This window comes from Muscardinus avellanarius (genome assembly GCF_963383645.1).
Source record: "Muscardinus avellanarius genome assembly, chromosome: 15".
NCBI lineage: Eukaryota > Metazoa > Chordata > Mammalia > Rodentia > Gliridae > Muscardinus > Muscardinus avellanarius.
In genome coordinates, this window is record NC_137801.1 from 77,455,004 (window position 1) to 77,476,740 (window position 21,737).

A 21,737-nucleotide genomic window follows, 5' to 3' on the forward strand; every position below is an offset into this window, starting at 1 on the left:
AAGATGAAAAATGATCATTATCTGCCTCATGTCTCTCCTCTTAGTTTAATCAACAAACAGGCAGCCAATGAAGTAAGGTACCATCACATAATATGGTGATATGCTTAAAATGATGGATTCTCCACCATGTTCAGTGAGATGAAGCATTCCCACAAAAGCAAAGTAGGCAATTATGCAAGCTGAAATAGAAGGAAATGAGAAATGCCTTACATACCTGTCTTCCTGATGCTAGGAAATGACTTAAAACTTCTCTGTAGAAACCAAAAAAAAAAAAAAAATTTGCAGTACTGGAGATGGAACCCAGGGGTATTTTGCCTCCAAGCTATATCCCCAGCCCTATTGTTTATTCTTTATTTTGAAACAGGGTCTCACTGAGTTGCAAAAGGACTCACTAAATAGCTGAGGCTGTCCACAAACCTTAATCTTCCTGTCTCGGCCTCTCAAATGCTAAGATTACAAGAGTGTGCCACCATGCCCAGTGAAATCAAAGATTTTTTTAAATATATATATATTATTTTTTAAACCTACTATGCTTCAGGTAATATATCCAAAGTTCATTGCCATTACCCAACTTAATTGTCTAAATTCACCCATAACCTATCCATTATGCTTATTTTTAAAGGTGAAAAATTAAGGCAGAGTGATACTAAACAGCCGCATAGATGCCAAGTGCCAGCCTAGGAAGAGGACCCATGTCTCTTTAACATCATGGACTGCCTCAGTAAGATTTGGTTGAGAGAAGTGAAAATGTTTTCTGTGAATCCCAAAGCACCAGGGCTGGAAGTACACAGGTCACAGTGGGGTTGCAAGGAGAGGAATAGTCAGCTGAGTGGAAGTTGGTGCTCTTGATCCAAAAAGAGACAAATCTTGCTAATACAATTCACTACACAATGAAATTGGGTATAAAATAGCCAGTCTGGTATCCAGCTCAAAGGAGGACTATCCCTCAAGTGTTTGAAAAACTGCACCTGTTAACCATCATCTTTACATTGAGATTCCAGTGCACACAGTCACATCCTGTAAGGTAGATACAATGGGAAAGCATGTCAGGAGTCAACTGACCATCTAATGTAGCCTGTGCCTTTTACAGATGTGAAACTGAAGTCCCCAAAGGAAAGATAACTAGCCTGCAGTCATATAACCATCATGTGATAGCTCAGGACACAATGATGGAAGTAAAACTTTGGATGCAGAGAAACCAGGTGGTACAATGCCACTGGAGTTGGCATAATGGTAAGTGGTCAGCGCATTTTTGCTTGACATGCCTCTGCATCTCCAGGAGCATAGACAGTTCATCCTTTCTCATTGACAGCTTAGTTCTTCATGTTTTACTAAGAGAATTACCCCTGGCAAGGGTCCTTACATTCTACATCCTAAATGTCTGAACAATAATGATTATTGTTCATGTCTAGCAAAGAAGGAAATCTGGATAAAGAAAAAGGAAGTTCTATTTCCTTATAGACCTAGATATCAATGACCTGCACCTGACACCCAATAAATGAAATAAAAGCATGACTAGAGTCTCAGGAGCAGATTCTCATGAGTAGATTCTCATGAGTAGATGCTCATGAGTTCTTCTAGATAAGCCTGTTTCTTTCTTCCTGGGTGCTTTCCCCTACAATGATCTTTCACAGGCTTAGTACCCATTCATGAGTCAGATATCATTCCAAATTTCTTTTGAACAAACTTTCTGGTTTTCCAAGTCAACCTATAATAAAGTCTATTGTGTTTTCATCAACAGAGTTTACATGAGCTTGTAAGAACAGGAAGGTCTTACTGTGTTTACTCATTCAACAAACATGATGGAATTCCTAAACTTTTCTAATTCTAAAATTTCTTAGAAAGAAATTTTCTAAAAATTTCTAAGAAATTTTGCCTGGATCGTGGAAAATTCTCAAAAGAACCCATGAGTTTGTCATTATAATATCCATGGAGGACATAATTTAGTAATTATGTCCACTAAAGAGAGGATCTTTAGTGATTAAGTAACTTGCCCAAAATTATTAAAATCAAAATCCATTTTTTTTCTTCTATCATGCTACTTTTTTCTCTTTCAATGTAATGTCTAATCCCCATGGCTATCAAGCAAAATTTTAGTCAGATGGAATGATCCCCATTTTACCAATGAAGAAACTAAGGCATAGAAGGCAAAAAAAACAATTGCCCAAGCTACATCACTAACAAACTGGAGAACTGGAATTCATATTAGGTTTTCTTATTAAATTCCAGAGCTCCCTCCAGTATTTTAGCAAATGTCCAGAGACACCTTCATATCTTTGCAAATAATCTTTCTTTAGAAAATGATTGCTAGAGATACAGAGGTATATTTCTCAAATTGTATTATCATTTGCATGTAAATTATAGACATAGTGTTCATGATTGCATTGAAGATAAGCGAGAAGATTTCTGCAATGAGCAACAGAACGGCAATCTGCATTGGAATTCTTCAATTCTGAAGTTTCTCTGGAGATTTAATCTGCATTCTAAGTCCACATAAAAAACTATTTTGGCTGTTCATGTAATAACGTCAGTACATTTGTAATAATATTTCTCTTTCATTCCCCTGTAAGTGGGACTGCATTGCTAAAACAGACCATTTTTATTTACCTTATGAATCAAAAATGGGGAAAATACAGCCAATTTGAAAGCTCCATGGCATTTCCTAGGGGCCTCTCACTGAAGGGATGCTATGATACATATAACTTCATGGCAAATGAGACACAGAGGGGCCACTGGGGCACCAAATCCCATTTTGGGAAATCTGCTTCACTGGAAGACTGCAAACAAGCCATTATTTTGTCAGTTGGAACAAAAGCTCTGATTAAAAATTAAAATACATTCTGTACTGATAAATATACAGCTGCCTAATTACTTGCAAGATTTATACTTTACTGTGTTAATTCCCTCATAATGGTTATTTCTTACTCCCTATAAACCAGAACACAATGAGCTTGACAGTGACAAGCTTCAATAAACATTTGGCTGTCCCTTTTATTAGACTGATAAGTTCCTGATTATTAATATTTTCCAAAATCCCATCTTAATATGCTTCACCAAGAGAGAACTATGCTCATTTTATCACAGGGCATTCAATACAAGAAGGAATGCATATTTAGAGACACCTAATTATGGATGATTTAAAATTTATCTGCCAACTGGACCCTCTAATTTGTCCTCACCCAAATGTTCTCAATACCCACATACATATGCCCACAAATATAACATAAAGCCACAAAGCCACTCACATAAACCAAAAAGAACAAAATAAAAGTTTCAAGGATCTTAGAGGGGGATGAAGGAGAAACAGGAGGCTGATCCCTCCAAAGGAATATTTCTGTAATATTCACATGATCAAAGAGAGATCACACAAAAAATGGAGGAAGAGATATAAGCAGAATCAATGGCACAGGCAGCGCCAAGGCCCCCATCTCTTCACAGACACATTTTTAAAAATCAAGCAAAAACTGTCAAAACCAACTGTGTCAGAACTTTGGAAAACAGTCAAAAGTTTTACAGCAACCAGGTGAACGCTAAATCAGAAAGTTGCCAAGTTTAAACTGGTAGGATAGGTTTGTGATACTCTCCTTTCACTTGCCCCAGGTCCTCCCTGGCTCAGCTCAGCAGCGGGCTTGATGACGGCAACCCGCATTCCTAATGTAGGACATTGGGTCCAGGCAGTAGATGGAGCAGAGTAATCCTTATTTTCAACGAATACAGTTTGTGTGCTCTAACACATTTTGGGAGAATAATGAACACAAGACACTTGTCTTTATTTCATCTAATCCAGAACTCAGGACAGTAAAGCAGAAGGAACTACTCAAAAACATTTTAAGGTAAATTAACAACACATAACTACCTGGGCAGAAGACTGATTATAGTGTACAACAGAGTCAAAAAGGCTGGAAGGAAAAGCTGGAGAGAACATTTCTTTAAGAAATTATGATACTGAAAAATAGCTGTGTTTAACAGGTAACTTATTTATGCACATGCCTAGTGCAGGAAGCATACTCAGAAAAGACTTAAGAATATCCTAAGCCATTTGACTAAGCAGTGGAGTGCCCTATCAAAGGATCAAATCTCCAATAAAAGGGCAAAGTTTCTCCCTCAGCACGCGCGCGTGCACACACACACACACACACACACACACACATTGGCTGTTGACATTCCAGGATATTTCTATCAAAATACGGCATGAATATTAGCTAGCTAAAGAAACAGAAACTTAAGGGACCATACATGGAAAATAATATACACTTTAGAAAAGTCACTAAAAATAACTAAAGCCTATGGCAGACAAAAACAAAAAACACAGTTCAGAGATGTTAAAAACTCTCATTTCCAGAGTTACCACATTACAGTTTTAAAATGTCTACTTTTCATCAAATGTTGCCTAAGCATGCAAAGAAGCAAATGTATAGCTCATTTCCATAAGAAATTAAGAGAAAATGTCCCTGAGGAGAAACAAAAATGAAAATTACTACACAAAGACCATAAATAAATGCTATTGTGTTCCAATTGTTAAAGGAGACCAAAGACAAAAGGCTAAAGGAAAGTAAGATAACAATATTGGAACAAATGGATAATATTAATACATTGGTAAAAATTAAAAATACTAAGTAGAAATTCTGAAACAAATAATACAAAATAAAGAACAAATAAACAAAATGAGCTTAGCCTAAGAGACTGATAGAACACCATTAGGCTTGGGAACATATGCATAACAGGACTCCTACAATGAGCCAAGACAAAAGGTGAAGGAAAATTTGATGCTAACAAATCACCAAATTTGACAGAAAATACAAATTCACATTCTCTAAAAAATAACTCAATGAACTTCATGAAAGATAAGTGCGAAGAGAATCACACAGACATATGGTTGAAAGTTAAGAAAGGGAGAAACAATAGCAACAGGTGAGAAGCGACTCTCATGTACAGCAAATCATCTATAAAATTAACATCAGATTTCTTGTCAGAAACCCTGGAAGCCAAAATAAACTATGATGATATTTTTAAGTGGTGAAAAAAAAATATTTGTCAAATAAGAATTTTAGCCGGGCGTGATGGCGCATGCTTGTAATCCCAGCATTTGGGAGGCTGAGACGGGAGGATCGCGGTTCATGGACAGCCTCAGCTACTTAGTGAGGCCCTCTGCAACTCAGTGAGACCCGGTTTCAAAATAAAAAGAACAAAAAGTAGTGCAGGGGGTGTAGCTCGGAGGTCGAATGCCCCTGGGTTCCAATCCCAGACCTGAAAAAAAAAATTTTATATGCAGCAAAATAATCCTAAAATTAATAAGAAATATAGATATTAACAAAAATATGTAAATTTATTACTAGTAGACCTGCCCAACAAAAAAATGATAAAAGAAGCCATTTAAGCTGAAATAAAAGATATTGAAAAATAACCAAAATTCATATGAAGAAATATAAAACTCTGGTAAAGATAATTGTCTTGGTAAATATAAAAGCAGTGATATTTTATTCTTCCTTTGTAGCTTCTTTTGATTTTCTGAGTGATTTTAAATAGATGTATAATACAATAATTATACATCTTTTAATGGATATTCAATGTATAAAGATATAATTTTGACAACATAAAAGAGGAAGACAGGGCATGTTTAGAGGAATATTATATGATATTAAATCTAAGTTGGTAAGAATTCTAACTAGATTGTTATAAATTTTAAATGCTAACTGTAGCAGGCAGGGACCACCGATGGCTGGAGGTGTCTGAGAGGCAGGGGGCAGCAGGCCGGGACTGGAGAAGCGCCACGGACCCGACCAGGCTAGCCGGCTCTGCCCGCCGGCCGCGAGCGTTACATGTGTTGGAGACCAGCCAGAAGCACTTCCGAATTAAGATCGCGAATTCTTTGAGATAGCACCGAAAGCATACGACCTGAAGATGAGTGAGCTTGACCAGTTATGGCAGGAGGCGGAACAGCTTAAAAACTAAATTAAAGATGCTCAAAAACCATGTGCAGATGCAACTCTCTCTCTCTCAGATTGCAAACAACACCGACCCAGTGGGAAGAATCCAGATGCGCACCAGGAGAACGCTGAGGGGCACCTGGCCAAGATCTATGCCATGCACTGGGGCACGGATTCCAGGCTTCTCGTCAGTGCCTCTCGGGATGGAAAGCTCATCACCTGGGTTAGCTACACCACAAACAAGGGCCACGCCATCCCTCTGCGCTCCTCCTGGGTCATGACCTGTGCACACGCCCCTTCTGGGAACTACGTGGCCTGTGGTGGCCTGGACAATATTTGCTCCATTTACAATCTGAAAATGCGCGAAGGGAATGTATGTTTGAATCATGAGCTGGTGGGACATGCAGGTTACTTGTCCTGCTGCCGATTCCTGGATGACAAGCAGATCGTCACCAGCTCGGGAGACGCCACGTGTGCCCTGTGGGACATCGAGACTGGCCAGCAGACGACCATGTTTACCGGACACACTGGAGACGTCATGAGCCTGTCTCTAGCTCCAGACACCAGACTGTTCGTCTCTGGTGCTTGTGAAGCCTCAGCTAAGCTCTGGGATGACCGAGAAGGGATGTGCAGGCAGACCTTTACAGGCCAGGAGTCTGACATCAACGCCATCTGTTTCTTTCCAAATGGCAACGCGTTTGCCACCGGCTCAGATGACACCACCTGCAGGCTGACCTCCGTGCAGACCAGGAGCTCATGACCTACTCCCATCACAACATCACATGCCAGATCACCTCTGTCTCCTTTTCCAAGAGCGGGCGCCTCCTCCTTGCTGGGTACCACGACTTCAACTGCAACGTCCCAAAGCTGACAGAGCAGGTGTCTTGGCTGGACATGGCAACCTCGTCAGCTGCCTGGGGATAACTGATGATGGCATGGCTGTGGCAACAGGGTCCTGGGATAGCTTCCTCAAGATCTGGAACTAACACCAGTAGCAGGTGGACGCCATGGTGACTGGAAGACCATTCCACCCTTGAAGCACTACAGTGATACCATATCCTATCCAACCATACTAACGTGGACACCCACCTCCCCTCGGAACTTCACTTATTGCTGAAACCAAGAGCACAATCCACTGAGAAGGAGCTCTGTGCTGTAAACAAACAAATTGTGCATTCCTCTGGAGCCATTGTCTTTGTTTTCTTTTTTGTCTTGGGTGAGTTTTAAAAGGAAATCCTACAATAAAGATGTTAAACTGAAGGCACACCTGAGTGTAATTGTGAAACAGACACACCTTTTCACTAGTTTATTTGACTTTTAAACCAGTGGTCCTTTTTTGTGGCATTCATGCAAAACCAGTTGAGGACTTTGTCTTGTAATCATTTCTAAATTTCAAGTCATGTTTGTGGCAGGATTTTGGAAGCATTCATATTTCCTTTTTAAATAAGCTCCTGTGTGTTCAGAAGTCAGACAGAAGCGTTCTGAGGGCAGGCCTCAGACCAGGCAGCACCGTCCAGCCCTGGCTCTTTATTTTTGTCTTGTATCACCTGACTGTTGCACTCAGAAACAGCGTGTGGAAGAGCTGGGAAGCAAGTCGCTGAGCTTGTGCTGTGACCATCGCAAATGTGTGGTCAGAGTCCTGCCCCTTTGCCGAGGGGCAGACTCAGATCTGGCACCTCCCTCCTGGCCTGTCCTCCCCACAGGCAGCTCAGTCCCCACTCCCCTGGGTTTCCTGTGAAGTTGGAGGGAAGTTTAGTGTCATCTAACATTACCCCACTCGCCCCACCATCAGGAACCTGTTCTCAAGAGAAATGCCTGTCCTGTGCTTGGATAGGCAGTCGGTTATTTGTGTATGAAACAATGTACAAATCCATGTTTTGAAAATAATGATCCCAGACTTTCTAAGTTAAATTTTAAAAATTTTAATTGTTTGCCCTATTGGGTGGGTTTACTCTTAGAATCTCATGCTGTAGAAATGCTCAGAAGTACATATAGGACTCAGTCCTTAGATGTTCTTTTTCTTTTAAGAAATAACCTCTTAAATTTTTAACCATGGTGGCTCTGTCCACTTCCTGTTGCTATTCTGCACAAATATCAGAAGCAACACGCTCTCTACACACTTGAGTAGTGGAATAAGTCACTGTTTTCTTCTTTAAAAAAAAAAAATATATATATATATAGTCCTGTTGCAAACGGTTGCTGTTGGATTCTGGGGTGGGGGGAGGGAGGGAGGAGGATGGAGAGCCTGCCCTGCCTCTTTGCCACTTCCTCATGGCCTGCCTCTGGAGCAGCCTCTGGCACTGGAGGTAGACCTTTATTCTCCATGCAGCTCCTGCTGGTTTTCATTCCGAGTCCAGGGTGGAGCAGCAGCGTTTGGAAAGCAGTGTCCCGTGGACCCCCACCTCCCGTGCCCCCGTGCCCACATAGCAGCAGAAGTGGCTTCACCATCCTGTTTTCTGCAACATCCTGTACAAACCGTGCTATGACCGTGCGGTAGGCCTGGATCTGGCAAAGAGAATTCAGTCAAGCCCCTTTCTCTTCCATCAGACAACTCTGTAGAGCTCTCTGCACCCTTTTCCCTTCTCACCTTTTGTATTTAATTTTAAAGTCAGTGTACTGCAAGGAGGCTGGATGCAAGATAGATAGTATATTAAACTGTACTGTTATTTAAGATGTAATAAAGCAGTTTGACATGAGGGAAAAAAATAAAAAATAAAAAATAAAATAAAATGCTAACTGTAACTCCCATTTTAACCATGAAAATCTTTAAGTTATACACACACACACACACACACACACACACACACACACACACAGAATATGGAAATAAGAAGATAAATAAAATGGTTCACATAAAAATAAATGCAAATGAAGGCAATAAATTCATTAAAAGTTACTTGAAATGTAAACATGTTCCATTTTCCAATAAAAGTGGCAGTTATGGTCAGAATCAATAAAGAAACATGATCCAACTGAATGTTATATATAAGAATTGACTTTAGTCTCAAAGACACAAATAGGATGAAAATTAAAGAATAGAAAAGAACATTCCACCCAAATGATAAAAAAAAAGGAGAGCTAGGTTTGGTATAATAACATCAAATATGCTTTACGTCAAAAACTGATACAACAAGCTGAAATGATGTTATATCTTGGCAAAGGTGTTAATTAATCAAAAATAACTAACAGAAACATATATACATCTAACAACAGAGCCTTAAAATATACAAAGCAAACATTGATGTTTTTAAAGGAGAAATTGAAATTTTACAATAACATCTAAAGACCTCAATGTTGTACTGTGTGTGTGTGGGGGTGGTACTGGGGTTCCTGTGTGTGTGGGGTGGGGGTACTGGGGTTCCTGTGTGTGGGAGGGGGGGTACTGGGGTTCCTGAAAGCCCTTCTATATCCGGGCTACACTCCCAGACCTATTTTTTTATTTTTGGAAACAGGGTCTCTTAAGACAGCACGGCTGGCTTCAGATCTGTGCGATCCTCCTGTTTCCGCCTCCCAAGCGCGGGGATTACAAGCGTGTGCCACCACGCCCGGCTCAATGTGGTACTTCTAATAATGGATAAAGCACCTAGAAAGAACCAGTACAGAAGGAGAAGACTGAAACAACACTAAAAACCAACCAAGAAGAATAAAAATTAGCCAAACTAACCAAAAACACAAATTAGAACACTTGACCCTAAAGCCAAGTTTATTTTTTTAAGTGCAAAGAGAGTATTTCCCAGGATAGATCATTTATCTGGCCATGAAATAAGTCTTGATAAGCTTTAGAAAGTTATAATCATACAATATATCTTCACTGGCCACAATAAAGTGAAGCTAGAAATCAATAACTAATGGAAACTAAAAAATTCACAAAATATGTAGACATTAAGCAACATATCCTTAAATACTCAATGGTTAAAAAAAAAAGTGAAATTGTAAACTACTTAAGTGATGAAAGAAAATGAAAATCCAACAAAACAAATTTCAGCAGTGCAGAAAAAATCAGTGCTCAGAAGAAAATCTGAAGCTATAAATGCAAATATGAATAAAGAATCAATGAAACCAAAAGTTAGATCTTTGAAAAGAAACAAAAATGAGAAGAAAGGTAAACTCTGTTGGTAAACATAAAAGCCAGTTTTATTTTATTCTTCCCCTTAGGTACACAGACTAAGAAAACAGAAGATGCAATAGCCAAAATCAGAAATGAAAGTAAAAACATTACTATTGAATATATAGTAATAAAAGGAGCATAAAAGGATGATATGAACAACTCTAGGCCAAGAAATTCAGTAATAAAGGAAAATAAGTAAATGCAATATAACACATTAAAAGAATAAGGCGAGAAACTAAATGATCAACCCAGTTGACATAGAAAAATCATCAAAAAAAAAATTCCAAAATCTTTCCATAATAAAAACTCTCAGACCTTTACACTCAAAACAATAAAACACTAAGAGAAAATAATTAAAAAGATACAAATATATGAAAAAATATCTCATGTTCAATGATTTAATAATATCCTTAAAATATCCATTCCACCCAAGGTGATTTATAGATTCAATGCAATTTGCATCAAAATGCCAAAGAAATTCTTCATAAAAGTAGAAAACAAACCTAAACTTCATATGAAAATAGAAAATCTCTTGAAGTTCCAATGCAATCTCAAGAAAAATGAACAAGCTGGAGGTATGCCACTATTTGATTTCACATCTACTACATAGCTATAGGTAGCAAAATGATACAATGCTGGCATAAACAGAGAAATAAACCGATGAAATGGAATAGAGGTTCCAAAAGTAAATACACACATTATTGGTCAATTGATTTTCAGCAACTATATCAAATAGGAAAAGGAAATTCTCTTCAACAAATGGTGTTGGAAAAATTGGATATGCACATGCAGAAAAATGAAATTAGACTTTTGTCACTTATCATACAAAAATAAACTTAAAATTATTAAAGATTTAAATGTAAGACTTGAAACTGTAAATTACTAGGAAAAGACAGAGGAAACCTTCACGACATCAGTCTATGTCTATGTAATGATTTTTCAAATATGAACTTAAAAGTAAAATTAACAAAAGCAAAAATAGGCAAATGGGATTATATCACTAAAAAAAAGTGGCAAAATAGATCAAAATTCAGAATCCATCTATCTGCTGCCTGCAAGAAACACACCTTACAGGTAAAAATAGTAACGAACCTAAGGTAAAAGGCTAGCAAGGTAATCAATGCCAATGGAACTCAAAGACAAGCAGCAGTAGTAACTATGACATCAGACAAGTTAGACTTCAAGCCCAAGCTTATTAGAAGAGACAAAGAAGGTCATTTTTAGTGGTAAAAGGAACAATCCAAGAAGAGGAAATAATACAGTCAACATTTATGCACCATAGGAGCAGCTACTTTCATAAAACAAACTCTTTGTGATATTAAGTCACACATAAATCCCAACACATAATACTGGGAAACTTCAACAGTCCTCTCATGCCATTAGACCAGTATTTTAGACAAAAGGTCAGTAAAGATGCCTCAGACCTAAAAACACTATCAACCAAATAGACTAATAGACACATATAGAATATTCCACCCAGCTACAGCAGCGTTCATATTTTTCTCAGCTGTTCACGGAACCTTGTCCAAATAGTTCACATCCTGGGCCACAAAGTGAACACTGGCAAATTCAAAAACTGTGACATACTTTCCTGTGTCTTTTCAGACCATAATAGAATGAAACTAGAAATCAATTAAAAGAGGACCAGAGAAACTACATAAACATGTGGAGACTGAACACAATTCTGCTGAATGAAGAATGGGTGAAAGAAGACATAAGGATTGAAATCAAGAAATTTCTAAAAACAAAGAAAGATACAGATACAACATATCAAAACCTCTGGGATGCTTGAAGGCAGTATTAAAAGAAAAATTCATAGCACTGAGTCCTCACATAAGAAAAAAAGAAAATCACCAAATAAATAACCTAATGACACACCTCAAAGCCCTTGAAAAACACAATCTAACCCCAAAGCCAGGAGAAGACATAAAATTATTAAAATCAGACCATAAATCAACATGGTAGAGAATAAAAAAATACAGAAAATCAACAAAGCCAAAAGCTGCTTTCTCAAAAAAAAAAAAAAATAAGATAAACCACTAGACAATCTAACCAAACAAAAAGAGAAAGAATCCACCCAAATTACAGAGATAAAAAAATAAGATCTTGCTACAGTGTAGAAATCTAGAGGATTATCAAAACAACTTTAAAAAATTATACTCCAACAAAATGGAAAATCTGGAAGAAATTGACAAATTTCTAGATAAATACAACCTGTCAGAACTGAGTCAATAATATGTAGAAATTTTAAACCAATCAATAGCAATCAAAGAGATCGAAAGAGCAATAAAGAGCCTATCATCAATGAAAAGCCTAGGACCAGATGATTTCCCAAGTGAATTTTATAAAACCTTTATAGAAGAACTAATCCTGATATTCCTCAATCTATTTTGTGAAATAGAAAAAAAACAGGACTCTCCCAAATACATTCTATGAAGCCAACATAACATTAATATCAAAACAAAAGACAGCTCAAGAAGGAAAACTACAGGCCTATATCTTTGAGAAGCTTGGATGCAAAACTGCTAAACAAAATACTAGCAACATGCATTCAAAAGCATATGAAGAAAATTATACACCATGATCAGGTAGGGTTCATCCCAGGGATGCAAGGCTGGTTCAACATACAAAAATCAACCCATGTAATTCATCATATAAACAGAACCAAAGGCAAAAATCACATGATGATTTCAATAGATGCTGAAAAAGCATTTGACAAAATCCAACATCCATTTATGTTAACAGCACTGCAGCAAATCAGAATGTAAGGAACACATCTCAACATAATAAATGCAATCTACAATAGGCCCACAGCCAACATCATATTAAATGGGGAAAAACTTTGGGAATTTCCCCTAAAAACAGGAACAAAACAAGAATGTTTGTTATCACCACTTCTTTTCAATATAGTACTTGAGACTCTAGCCAGAGCCATAAGGCAAGAAAAGGAAATCAAGGAGTACAAATAGGAAAAGAGGAACTCAAACTTTCACTATTTGCAGATGACTTGAAACTATACTCAGAAGACCCAACAAACTCAGGCTTATAGAACTGATCAACAAATTTAGCAAAGTTTCTGGGTACCAAATCAATCTTCAAAATCAGAAGCTTTTCTGTATACCAACCATAAATCCACTGAAAAAGAAATTCAGAAAACACTTCCACTCAGGATTTCCCATAAAAAATAAAACACTTAGGAAAAAACTTAACCAAGGAGGTAAAAGTCCTCTACAAAGAAAATTATAAAACATTGAAAAAAGAAATAGAAGACCTTAGAAGATGGAAAGATATTCCATGTTCATGAATAGGCAGAATAAATATCATCAAAATGGCCATCCTTCCAAAACTGATCTACAGATTCAATGAAATATCTATTAAATTACCAAGATCATCCTCAGAGACATAGAAAAATCGGTCCTTAAATTCATTTGGAATAACAAAAAACCCAGAATAGCCAATGTTGTTTCCAGCAATATAAACCCTGCAGGAAGAATTACAAAATCTGACTTTAAAGTATACTAAAAGGCATAATAATAAAAGCAGCATGGTACTGGCACAAAACAGACACATAGACCAATGGAGCAGAAAGAAGACTCATAAACAAATCCATACACTTACAGTCAATTGATTTTTGACACAGGGGCCAAAAACATACACTGGAAAAAAAGCCTGTTCAACAAATGGTGTTGGCAAAACTGGTTAACCATATGCAGAAAAATGAAAATTAATCCCACTTTCTCACCCTACACAAGAGTCAATTCAAGATGAATCAAAGACTTGTAAATTAGACCAAAGACCTTGATGCTCCTTGAAGAGGGCAAAGGTCCAACACTGCAACACATAGGCACAGATAAACACTTTCTCAACAAGAACCCAAAGGCACAAGAAACTAAGAGGTGAATTGATACATGGGATTTCATTAAACTGGAGACCTTCTGTACAGCAAAGGAAATTGTTAAGATCCTCAACTGAAAGCCAACAGAATGGGAGAAGATTTTTGCCAACTAGTCCTCTGATATAGGACTAATATCTAGAATATACAGAGAACTCAAGAAACTCAAGAAAACCAAGAAAACAAATAACTCACTCAAAAAATGGACATGTGTTCATGTTAAGTGAGACCAGCCAAGCACAGAAAGAGAAGGGACATATGTTTTCACTAATATGCCCAAACTGGGGAGCATTGGGGATACCAGAGAGACTCCATATAATGGAGGGGAAATCTCAGCAAAGCTAAAATAGAAGGATAGGAAAGAAAGATGGCTGAAGTCAATTAGTGGAGGAGCTACATCGGAATATGTGTAAAAGTATGAATATAGCATGGTTAACCTGGACACTCATTGTTGGGAGGAAGGAAGGGGAACCGGGTTGGGGAGGCCACCAAGCACAGTATAAATGTATACCATTTTCAATATGTTCCACATACAAATAAAATTTAAAAAACATAAAAATGTCCTGGGACTTTCAAATATCAGAAAAAAAAATAATGGGCAAGTGAACTAAATAGACACTTCACAAAGGAAGAAATTCAAATGGCCAATAATTGCATGAAAAAAATGCTCAATATCATTAAAAATTAGGAAGATGCAAATCAAAACTACCCTGAGATTCTACCTAACTCCAACTAGAATAGCAGTCATTCAAAATACAAACAACAACAAATGCTGGTGAAGATGTGAAGAAGTGGGAACTCTAATACATTGTTGGTGGGATTGCAAATTAGTGCAACCACTTTGGGAAACAGTATGGAGGATCCTCAGAAGAATAGGAATGAACTTACCATTTGATCCAGCCATACCACTCCTGGGTATCTACCCAAAAGAATGGAAAACAAACTACTAAACTAATGCATGTGTATCTATGTTCATAACTGCTCAATTCACCATTCCTAAACTATGGAACTAGTCAAGATATCCATAAACAGATGAATGGGTTACAAAACTATGGGATATGTACAAAATGAAATTTTATTCAGCTATAAAGAAAAACACAATTATGTCATGTACAGGGAAATGGATGAAACTGGAGGACATTATGCTAAGTGAGATTAATCAGTTACTAAATATAAGAAACTGTATGCTCTACCTAATATGCAAAAGCTAGGGAGAAAATGGGTGAAAGGAGGAACTCTAGACAAAAAAAGAGAGTCTATAAATGAGCAAATAAGTTGACCTAATAGAGGGAATGGGAGAGGGGAAGAGGGAAATTCTCTAATGCATATTATGTAATTTAACAAAATATCAATGTCAATCACTAAGCTAAACATGAGGAGGGAGGGGGAAAGAATGTGTGGGAACTGGGAAAGGGCTAATTGGTTGATGTGTGCATGTATGTCTCCACCATCTTGCATCCCATTAAGATGTATGAATACCGCCAGGCGTGGTGGCGCATGCTTGTAATCCCCACACTTGGGAGGTGGAGACAAGAGGATCCCACAGGTTCCAAGCCAGCTGCGCTGGCTTAAGAGACCCTGTTTCCAAATAAAAATATAAAATCGGTCTGGGAGTGTAGCCCGGAGGTAGAAGGGCTTCCAGGAACCCCAGTACTACCAAAAAAAAATAGATGTATAAATATAATACAACAATAAAAAGATTTTTAAAAAGAAGAAATTCAAATAGTCAACAGGTACCCAAAAATGTGGTCAATGTCACTAACCAACCACTCAGAAAATGTGCATTAGAACCACACAGAGACATCCCCTCACCTTTTAGAGTGGCTGTTATTGAGAAAAGAAAAGGTAACAAGTTCTGAATAAAATATGGAGAAAGGGGGACATTGGGGCACTGTTACTAGCAATGTAAATTAACACAGTCATTATGGAAAACAGTATGAATGTTCCTTAAAAATTAAAAACAGAGCTACCGGATGATCTAGTAACCCCAGTTCTGAGTGCATAGCCAAATGATATAAAATCAGTATGTGGAAGAGATGGCTTTACTTCAGTGTGCATAGGAACATTATTCACAATAGCTAAAATAGGAATCAACCTAACTGTCCATCAATGAATGGATGAAGAGCATATGGTGTGTACATGCACAAAGGAAAACATGTCAGCCTTTAAAAGAGGAAATCTCCCTCTGTGTGACAATATGTATGAACTTGAAGAACTGCATTACATAATATAAGCCAGACACAGAAAATAAAATGTCATATGATTTCACTTAAATATAGAATCTAAAAATGTCAAGTTTATAAACAGAAAAGAAAGGTAAAACCAGGGACTTGGTAGTAACAGGATTGGGAAGGTATTCGTTAAAGAACAGAAAATTACAGTTGAAATAGGTTTAAGAGGTCTATTGTTGATCACAGACACTATAGTTAATAAGAGAAAGTTGCTAATTACATAAGTATGTGAGGCAATTATGTATTAATTAGTTTAGTATGTTCATTCCAAAATGCAAGTACAAGCCGGGAGTGGTGGCGCACGCTTGTAATCCCCGTGCTTGGAAGGCTGAGACAGGAGGATTGCACAAGTTCAAAGCCAGCCTCAGCTATTTAGTGAGGCTCTCAGCAACTTAGTGAGACCCTGTTTCCCGAAAATAGTATAAAATAGGTCTGGGAGTATAACCCAGAGGTAGAAAGTCCCTGGGTTCCACCCCCAGTACCACAAAAAAAAAAATGCAAGTACATTTCAAATATTGTATTGTACTCCATAAACACATAAAATTTTTGTCAATTTAGATTAGATAGGTGATATGATTGATAAATAGATGATAGATCGATTGATAGATAGATGATAGATACACAATCTACAACAAAGATAATATTGGACAGTCCATCAAAAAAGAAAGAGAGGGCCGGGCGTGGTGGCGCACGCTTGTAATCCCCGCACTTGGGAGGCCGAGACAGGAGGATCGCGCAGGTTCGAAGCCAGCCACGCTGGCTTAAGAGACCCTGTTTCCAAAAATATAAAATAGGTCTGGGAGTGTAGCCTGGAGGTAGAAGGGCTTACAGGAACCCCAGTACCACCAAAAAAAAAAAAAAAAAAAGAAAGGGAGATGGAGTCAGGGATAAAATATGATGCATATTTTAAGGGTGGAAATCGTAAAACATAGAATTAAAAAATCTCTTTGCTTCCTTCCTCCCTACAATTTATTCTGAATATATCTGCTGGATTTGCCTTTTTTTAAAGAAAAAAATCTTTGGACCTCAACTTCTTTCCTCTATGATCCAAATTAGAAGCACTCCTTATTCCACCTCTTTTCCCACTTCCCATGTGGCAGTTCCTCCAGTCCAGCCTGGCTTAACTTTTCTCCCCTTCTTCACTCGAGATCCCAAGCACCAGAGGCTTCAGCACCATTTTCTACTCCATGAACATCACAGGATTTCTTATATTTCTATCATTATACACACTGTCAACATTTTTACATAGCTCTTCTTACTTATATTAATGCCATTTTTATGACATTCTTGCCAGGAAAAAATTAAACTTAAAGTGGTTCATCATAATGGAAAGAACATGGCCTCTAAAAATCAGCTGGATATAAGCTATGAAAACTGATGTGTACACATCATGTACATTTAGGCCCTTTATTTAACTTCTGTGAGTCCCTGTTTTCTCATCTGTAAGAAAAAGTTAATATCTCATTGATTTTTGTGAGAATAAAATTTATAACATATATAAAGTTCTTTTCCTCTGCTAGATATGCAATGAATGTGTGTCTACCCACTTTCCCAGTGGTTCATGAGAAGTAAATTCTTATTATCATGGAAATATAACAATATTTTCTCAAATAGTTATGGTTTTTATATGTCTAACCTCTTTACTTATAGTTACTCATATGCTCTGCAGAAGAATGTTTGGTAACCATTAGAATGATGTGAACTAAGAAAGCAACAAAAATCTAGACTCCAAATAACTTCAACAATAGATTTATTATTTTTTTTGAAAACATGCCAGAAATGGAATAAACTCCACACTTGACCTAATCATTGAAACAGTAATTGAAGTATTTTCTGCCTTTCCCATCTCTCCTCAACATGGACCTCATCTTGTGGCACTTTACCTCAAAGCCACAAGATGAATGGGAACACATGCTTTTTTTGCGTACATTCAGCTAAAAAGATTCTCTTTATTAAATATGCATGCTCCATCTTAAATTGGGAAGCAATCAGCACTAGGTCTATATCACCCTGCAAGGTGGTGTTATAGACCATGCACTTTGGTTACACAAAATGGATTTGGGAAAGCTCGTCTTGGGGCCCACCATAGTGAGTACGCATTGACCATTCTCATTACACAGATGATTAGAGACCATATTAGTTATATTTTTCTAGGCTTCCAAGTCATTATGTAACATCAAATTATAAATATGTATATGTATATATATAGGATACATATACATAATATATATTATGTATGCATATATTTTTTACCAGTAAAGGAGTCCAGAGAAAATAAACTCCCAAGTCATTAAAAAGGATGGAAGAAATTTAAGTGCATATTAAATGAAAGAATCCAATCTGAATATTGTATAAACATAGTGATTTCAAATATATAACATTCCAGAAAAGAGAAAATATGAAGATAGTAAAAAGATCAATGATTGTCAGAAGTTGAGGATAAGGGGAGATGAACAAGAAGGTCATGGAGAATTTGGGCGGCAGTAAAGTCATTTCATATGATATTAAATGGTAGATATCTGTCATTGTAAATTTATCAAAATCCACAGAATAAAGCCGGGCGTGGTGGCACATGCTTGTAATCCCCATGCTTGGGAGGCGGAGACAGGAGGATCATGCTGGTTCGAAGCCAGCCACACTGGCTTAAGAGAACCTGTTTCAAAAAATATAAAATAGGTCTGGGAGTGTAGCCCAGAGGTAGAAGGGCTTCCAGGAACCCCAGTACCACCAAAAAAAAAAAAAAATCCACAGAATATACACCAAGCATCAACCCTAATGTAAACTATGGAACTTTAGATGATAATGATATTTGAATGTGGGTTCATTGATTGCAACCAATGTACCACTCTGGTCCAAGTAGAAGCAACTGTTTATGAAGTGGGGTAGATAAGGATTGAACGGAAACTCTCTGTACATTTTAACCATCTTTCTGTGAATTCAAACAGCTATTAAAAAATATATAACATGTATTAAAGCCTAAAGAGCAAACCTAGGGCCATAGATTTCTATTCTTTACAAGGACCTTTACAAGGACCCTGTTACATTCCATCTCTTCTCTCTATCATCTGCAGTGACTCAGGTTTGTCTCTGACCTGGATATTCTCATAGAGCAAGATAACTTCTGAAATTCAAAACATTACATCCACACAAGACAATAACTTAAGCCAGTAAAGGGACAACTTTTCCGGAACCTCTGGATTAAGAGGAGAAGCCTTTAAAACAATCTGTCCTTTTGGTTTTGTCCAGAATTAGGTCATAAGCCTATCTGAAACAAATCACTGGATAAGGGAATGAGATCACCATGTTGTAATCAGCATTTAACCGGAGTATTGAATAAATATTAGAAAAGAAACTAACCATTTCTGCTTCTGCGACTACAGAAAGTTACTTCCCAGAAAGCATATCTGTTCTTCCTTTCACTTTCCCCTGCTGGGCCACTTCCTGTGGGCTCATTCACTGTTGACTGAGCTCTACCAAAACCGCATGGGGCCTGAAGGGAAAGCCAATGAGCATTGTTGTTGTTTATTTGTCTGGATAAGCAACAGTCACAGCATCTTTCACAGCCTTTTAAAGAAGGCAATTCTTAAAAAAAAAAAAAAAAGCCCATTTTCTTTCACATTTAGTGCCTGTGATAGACAAAGCTTCAAGCGCATAGTCGGTGACTAAGCTGGGGGCTTTGCCACTCCTTCCTGCAGTATGAGACCCAACGTTTTGCTGAGCGAGAATCTCATCAGAAATCATCAGAAATCTTCACCATATCTTTTGCTTTGTCCTTGTAAGCCCCACAGCTTGGATGACTCCCTGGGTTTAGAGAATACAATCCAATCTTCAGACTTAATTCCTCACTTCTCAAGCACAGCCGGTCATTCCGATGTCAAGGCGAGCATGAAGTCATAGGAAAATGAAGACATACCGCGCTGTCACAGTGACTTTCAATTTGGCCACACCATCAGAAACACTCACATAGCTCACAAAAATATTCAGAAATCTCTCCTCTCTTATATCCTGAGATTCTTGCTGAGAACTGAGGTAGAGCATAAGCTACAAGAATTAGGCAATGTTTAATGTTCATTTTTATTATTATGATTGTTGTTGTTGTTACTATTATTGAAAGTATGGCTGTATTGCAGAGTAGAGTGCAAAATTGCAATTATTGTTAAAGTAAAACATAATCATTTTAAAACTTTTTTGATCTATATGAAATTTCTTCAGTTACTTCAGTTTATGACCCAAGCATTCTGAGAATTGTCATATATTGTTGTAGATCAGCACAGGAAATGAAGGAGAAGGTCAGAAAGACTTCCCAGGTAAGGAATACATTCCTCCTCGGGAACAATGGCAGGTGAAAAAGAGTTTTATGATGACTGTATGCAGAATTCATTATGCAGCCAATGTCTAATAAGCCTGAACTTCCACAGTCTTAAGATGTTACAGATGTTTTTTATGGTTTAATAAAAATTCCTGCCTGAAGTTTACATTATTGAGTTGCAATATCACACTCTTCTGTCTTCTCGACCTTTCTACAGCTGGTTCACTGTTTGTCCTTAGAAATCCTCACTGCACTTACTCTGGATAAGTAGAGATGCTGTGTCATAATCCACAATCAATCAGCATAAATAAAACAATTCGGCACAGATGTGACCTGAATATACATTTAGATTCTGCTAATTGTGCAAAGCAGTAGCACGGAGGTTTCAAGGTCAGAGAACTACATTGAATTTGCTCTGCGGAGAAAAATACAGAAGCGACTTTGTTACTGCTTATGATTGCAACTGCTCGTTTGCAGAGTTTCCATGAGTTTGCTGCTCTGAAGACATGCCATAACCCCTGCTAACTGCTTTTTCCTCCAGCCACAATGGGAGTATAAGGGGGGGAAAAATGCCTGGCTGCTGCAAAACAAGAAATGTCTATTTGGTCGAGTCTAAACCCTCCTAGAGATAAAGCAAAACAAAGAGGGAAAAAGAGGGACTTTAGATTTGCTAAGTGGATCTTAAAATCCAGTGATATATTCTTGAAGACCTTATTTAACTTAGCTTAGCATCCTCATCTTTGGGATCTGGGTCAATAGCCAGAATTTGATTCTGATTCCCAACAAGAAGGAGAAATAGCATGGGCTCATGCCTAAAATCAAAGGTGGGTGGAGGAACTGTTGAGATGAATCTTTACAAGCCTAGGAACAAACAGAGACAATTGTGGGAAACACTGGGAAAGAGAGAGGACTGTTTAAATTACTGTGCAGGTAGAAAGTAGAGGTGCTACCACAGACAGGGCCAGTCAGTGGAGTGAGGGAAGGTAAATTAGAAAAGATATTCTGAGCTCATACTTTGCCTTTGAGACCATCACTGCTTCTTCCTCATGTTTGAAACCATCTGAGAGATGCTCTTAGAAGAAGCAACCAAGGGAGGTAGGGAATGCTACCACGGCGGTGGATTGTGATATAGAGAATGCCTTCTTCTCATCATGGAGGTCATGTGAAGTCCCCCCAAATAGAATTCTTTCCTGAAGTGTTGATTACTGTGGAGTAATAGTAATAAACTAGTTTCTGTAGTTCTTCACAGTAGAGCTTCTCCTCTTCTGAA

At 37.7% G+C, this 21,737-nt stretch overlaps 1 pseudogene across 1 annotated transcript; it reads left to right on the plus strand.

The window, feature by feature from the left end:
* The first annotated feature begins 5,901 nt into the window (after positions 1–5,901).
* Positions 5,902–6,913, plus strand: LOC308274206 (guanine nucleotide-binding protein G(I)/G(S)/G(T) subunit beta-1-like; annotated as a pseudogene). The gene has a single exon. The product of its transcript is annotated as a guanine nucleotide-binding protein G(I)/G(S)/G(T) subunit beta-1-like (transcript).
* The last annotated feature ends 14,824 nt before the right edge of the window (positions 6,914–21,737 follow it).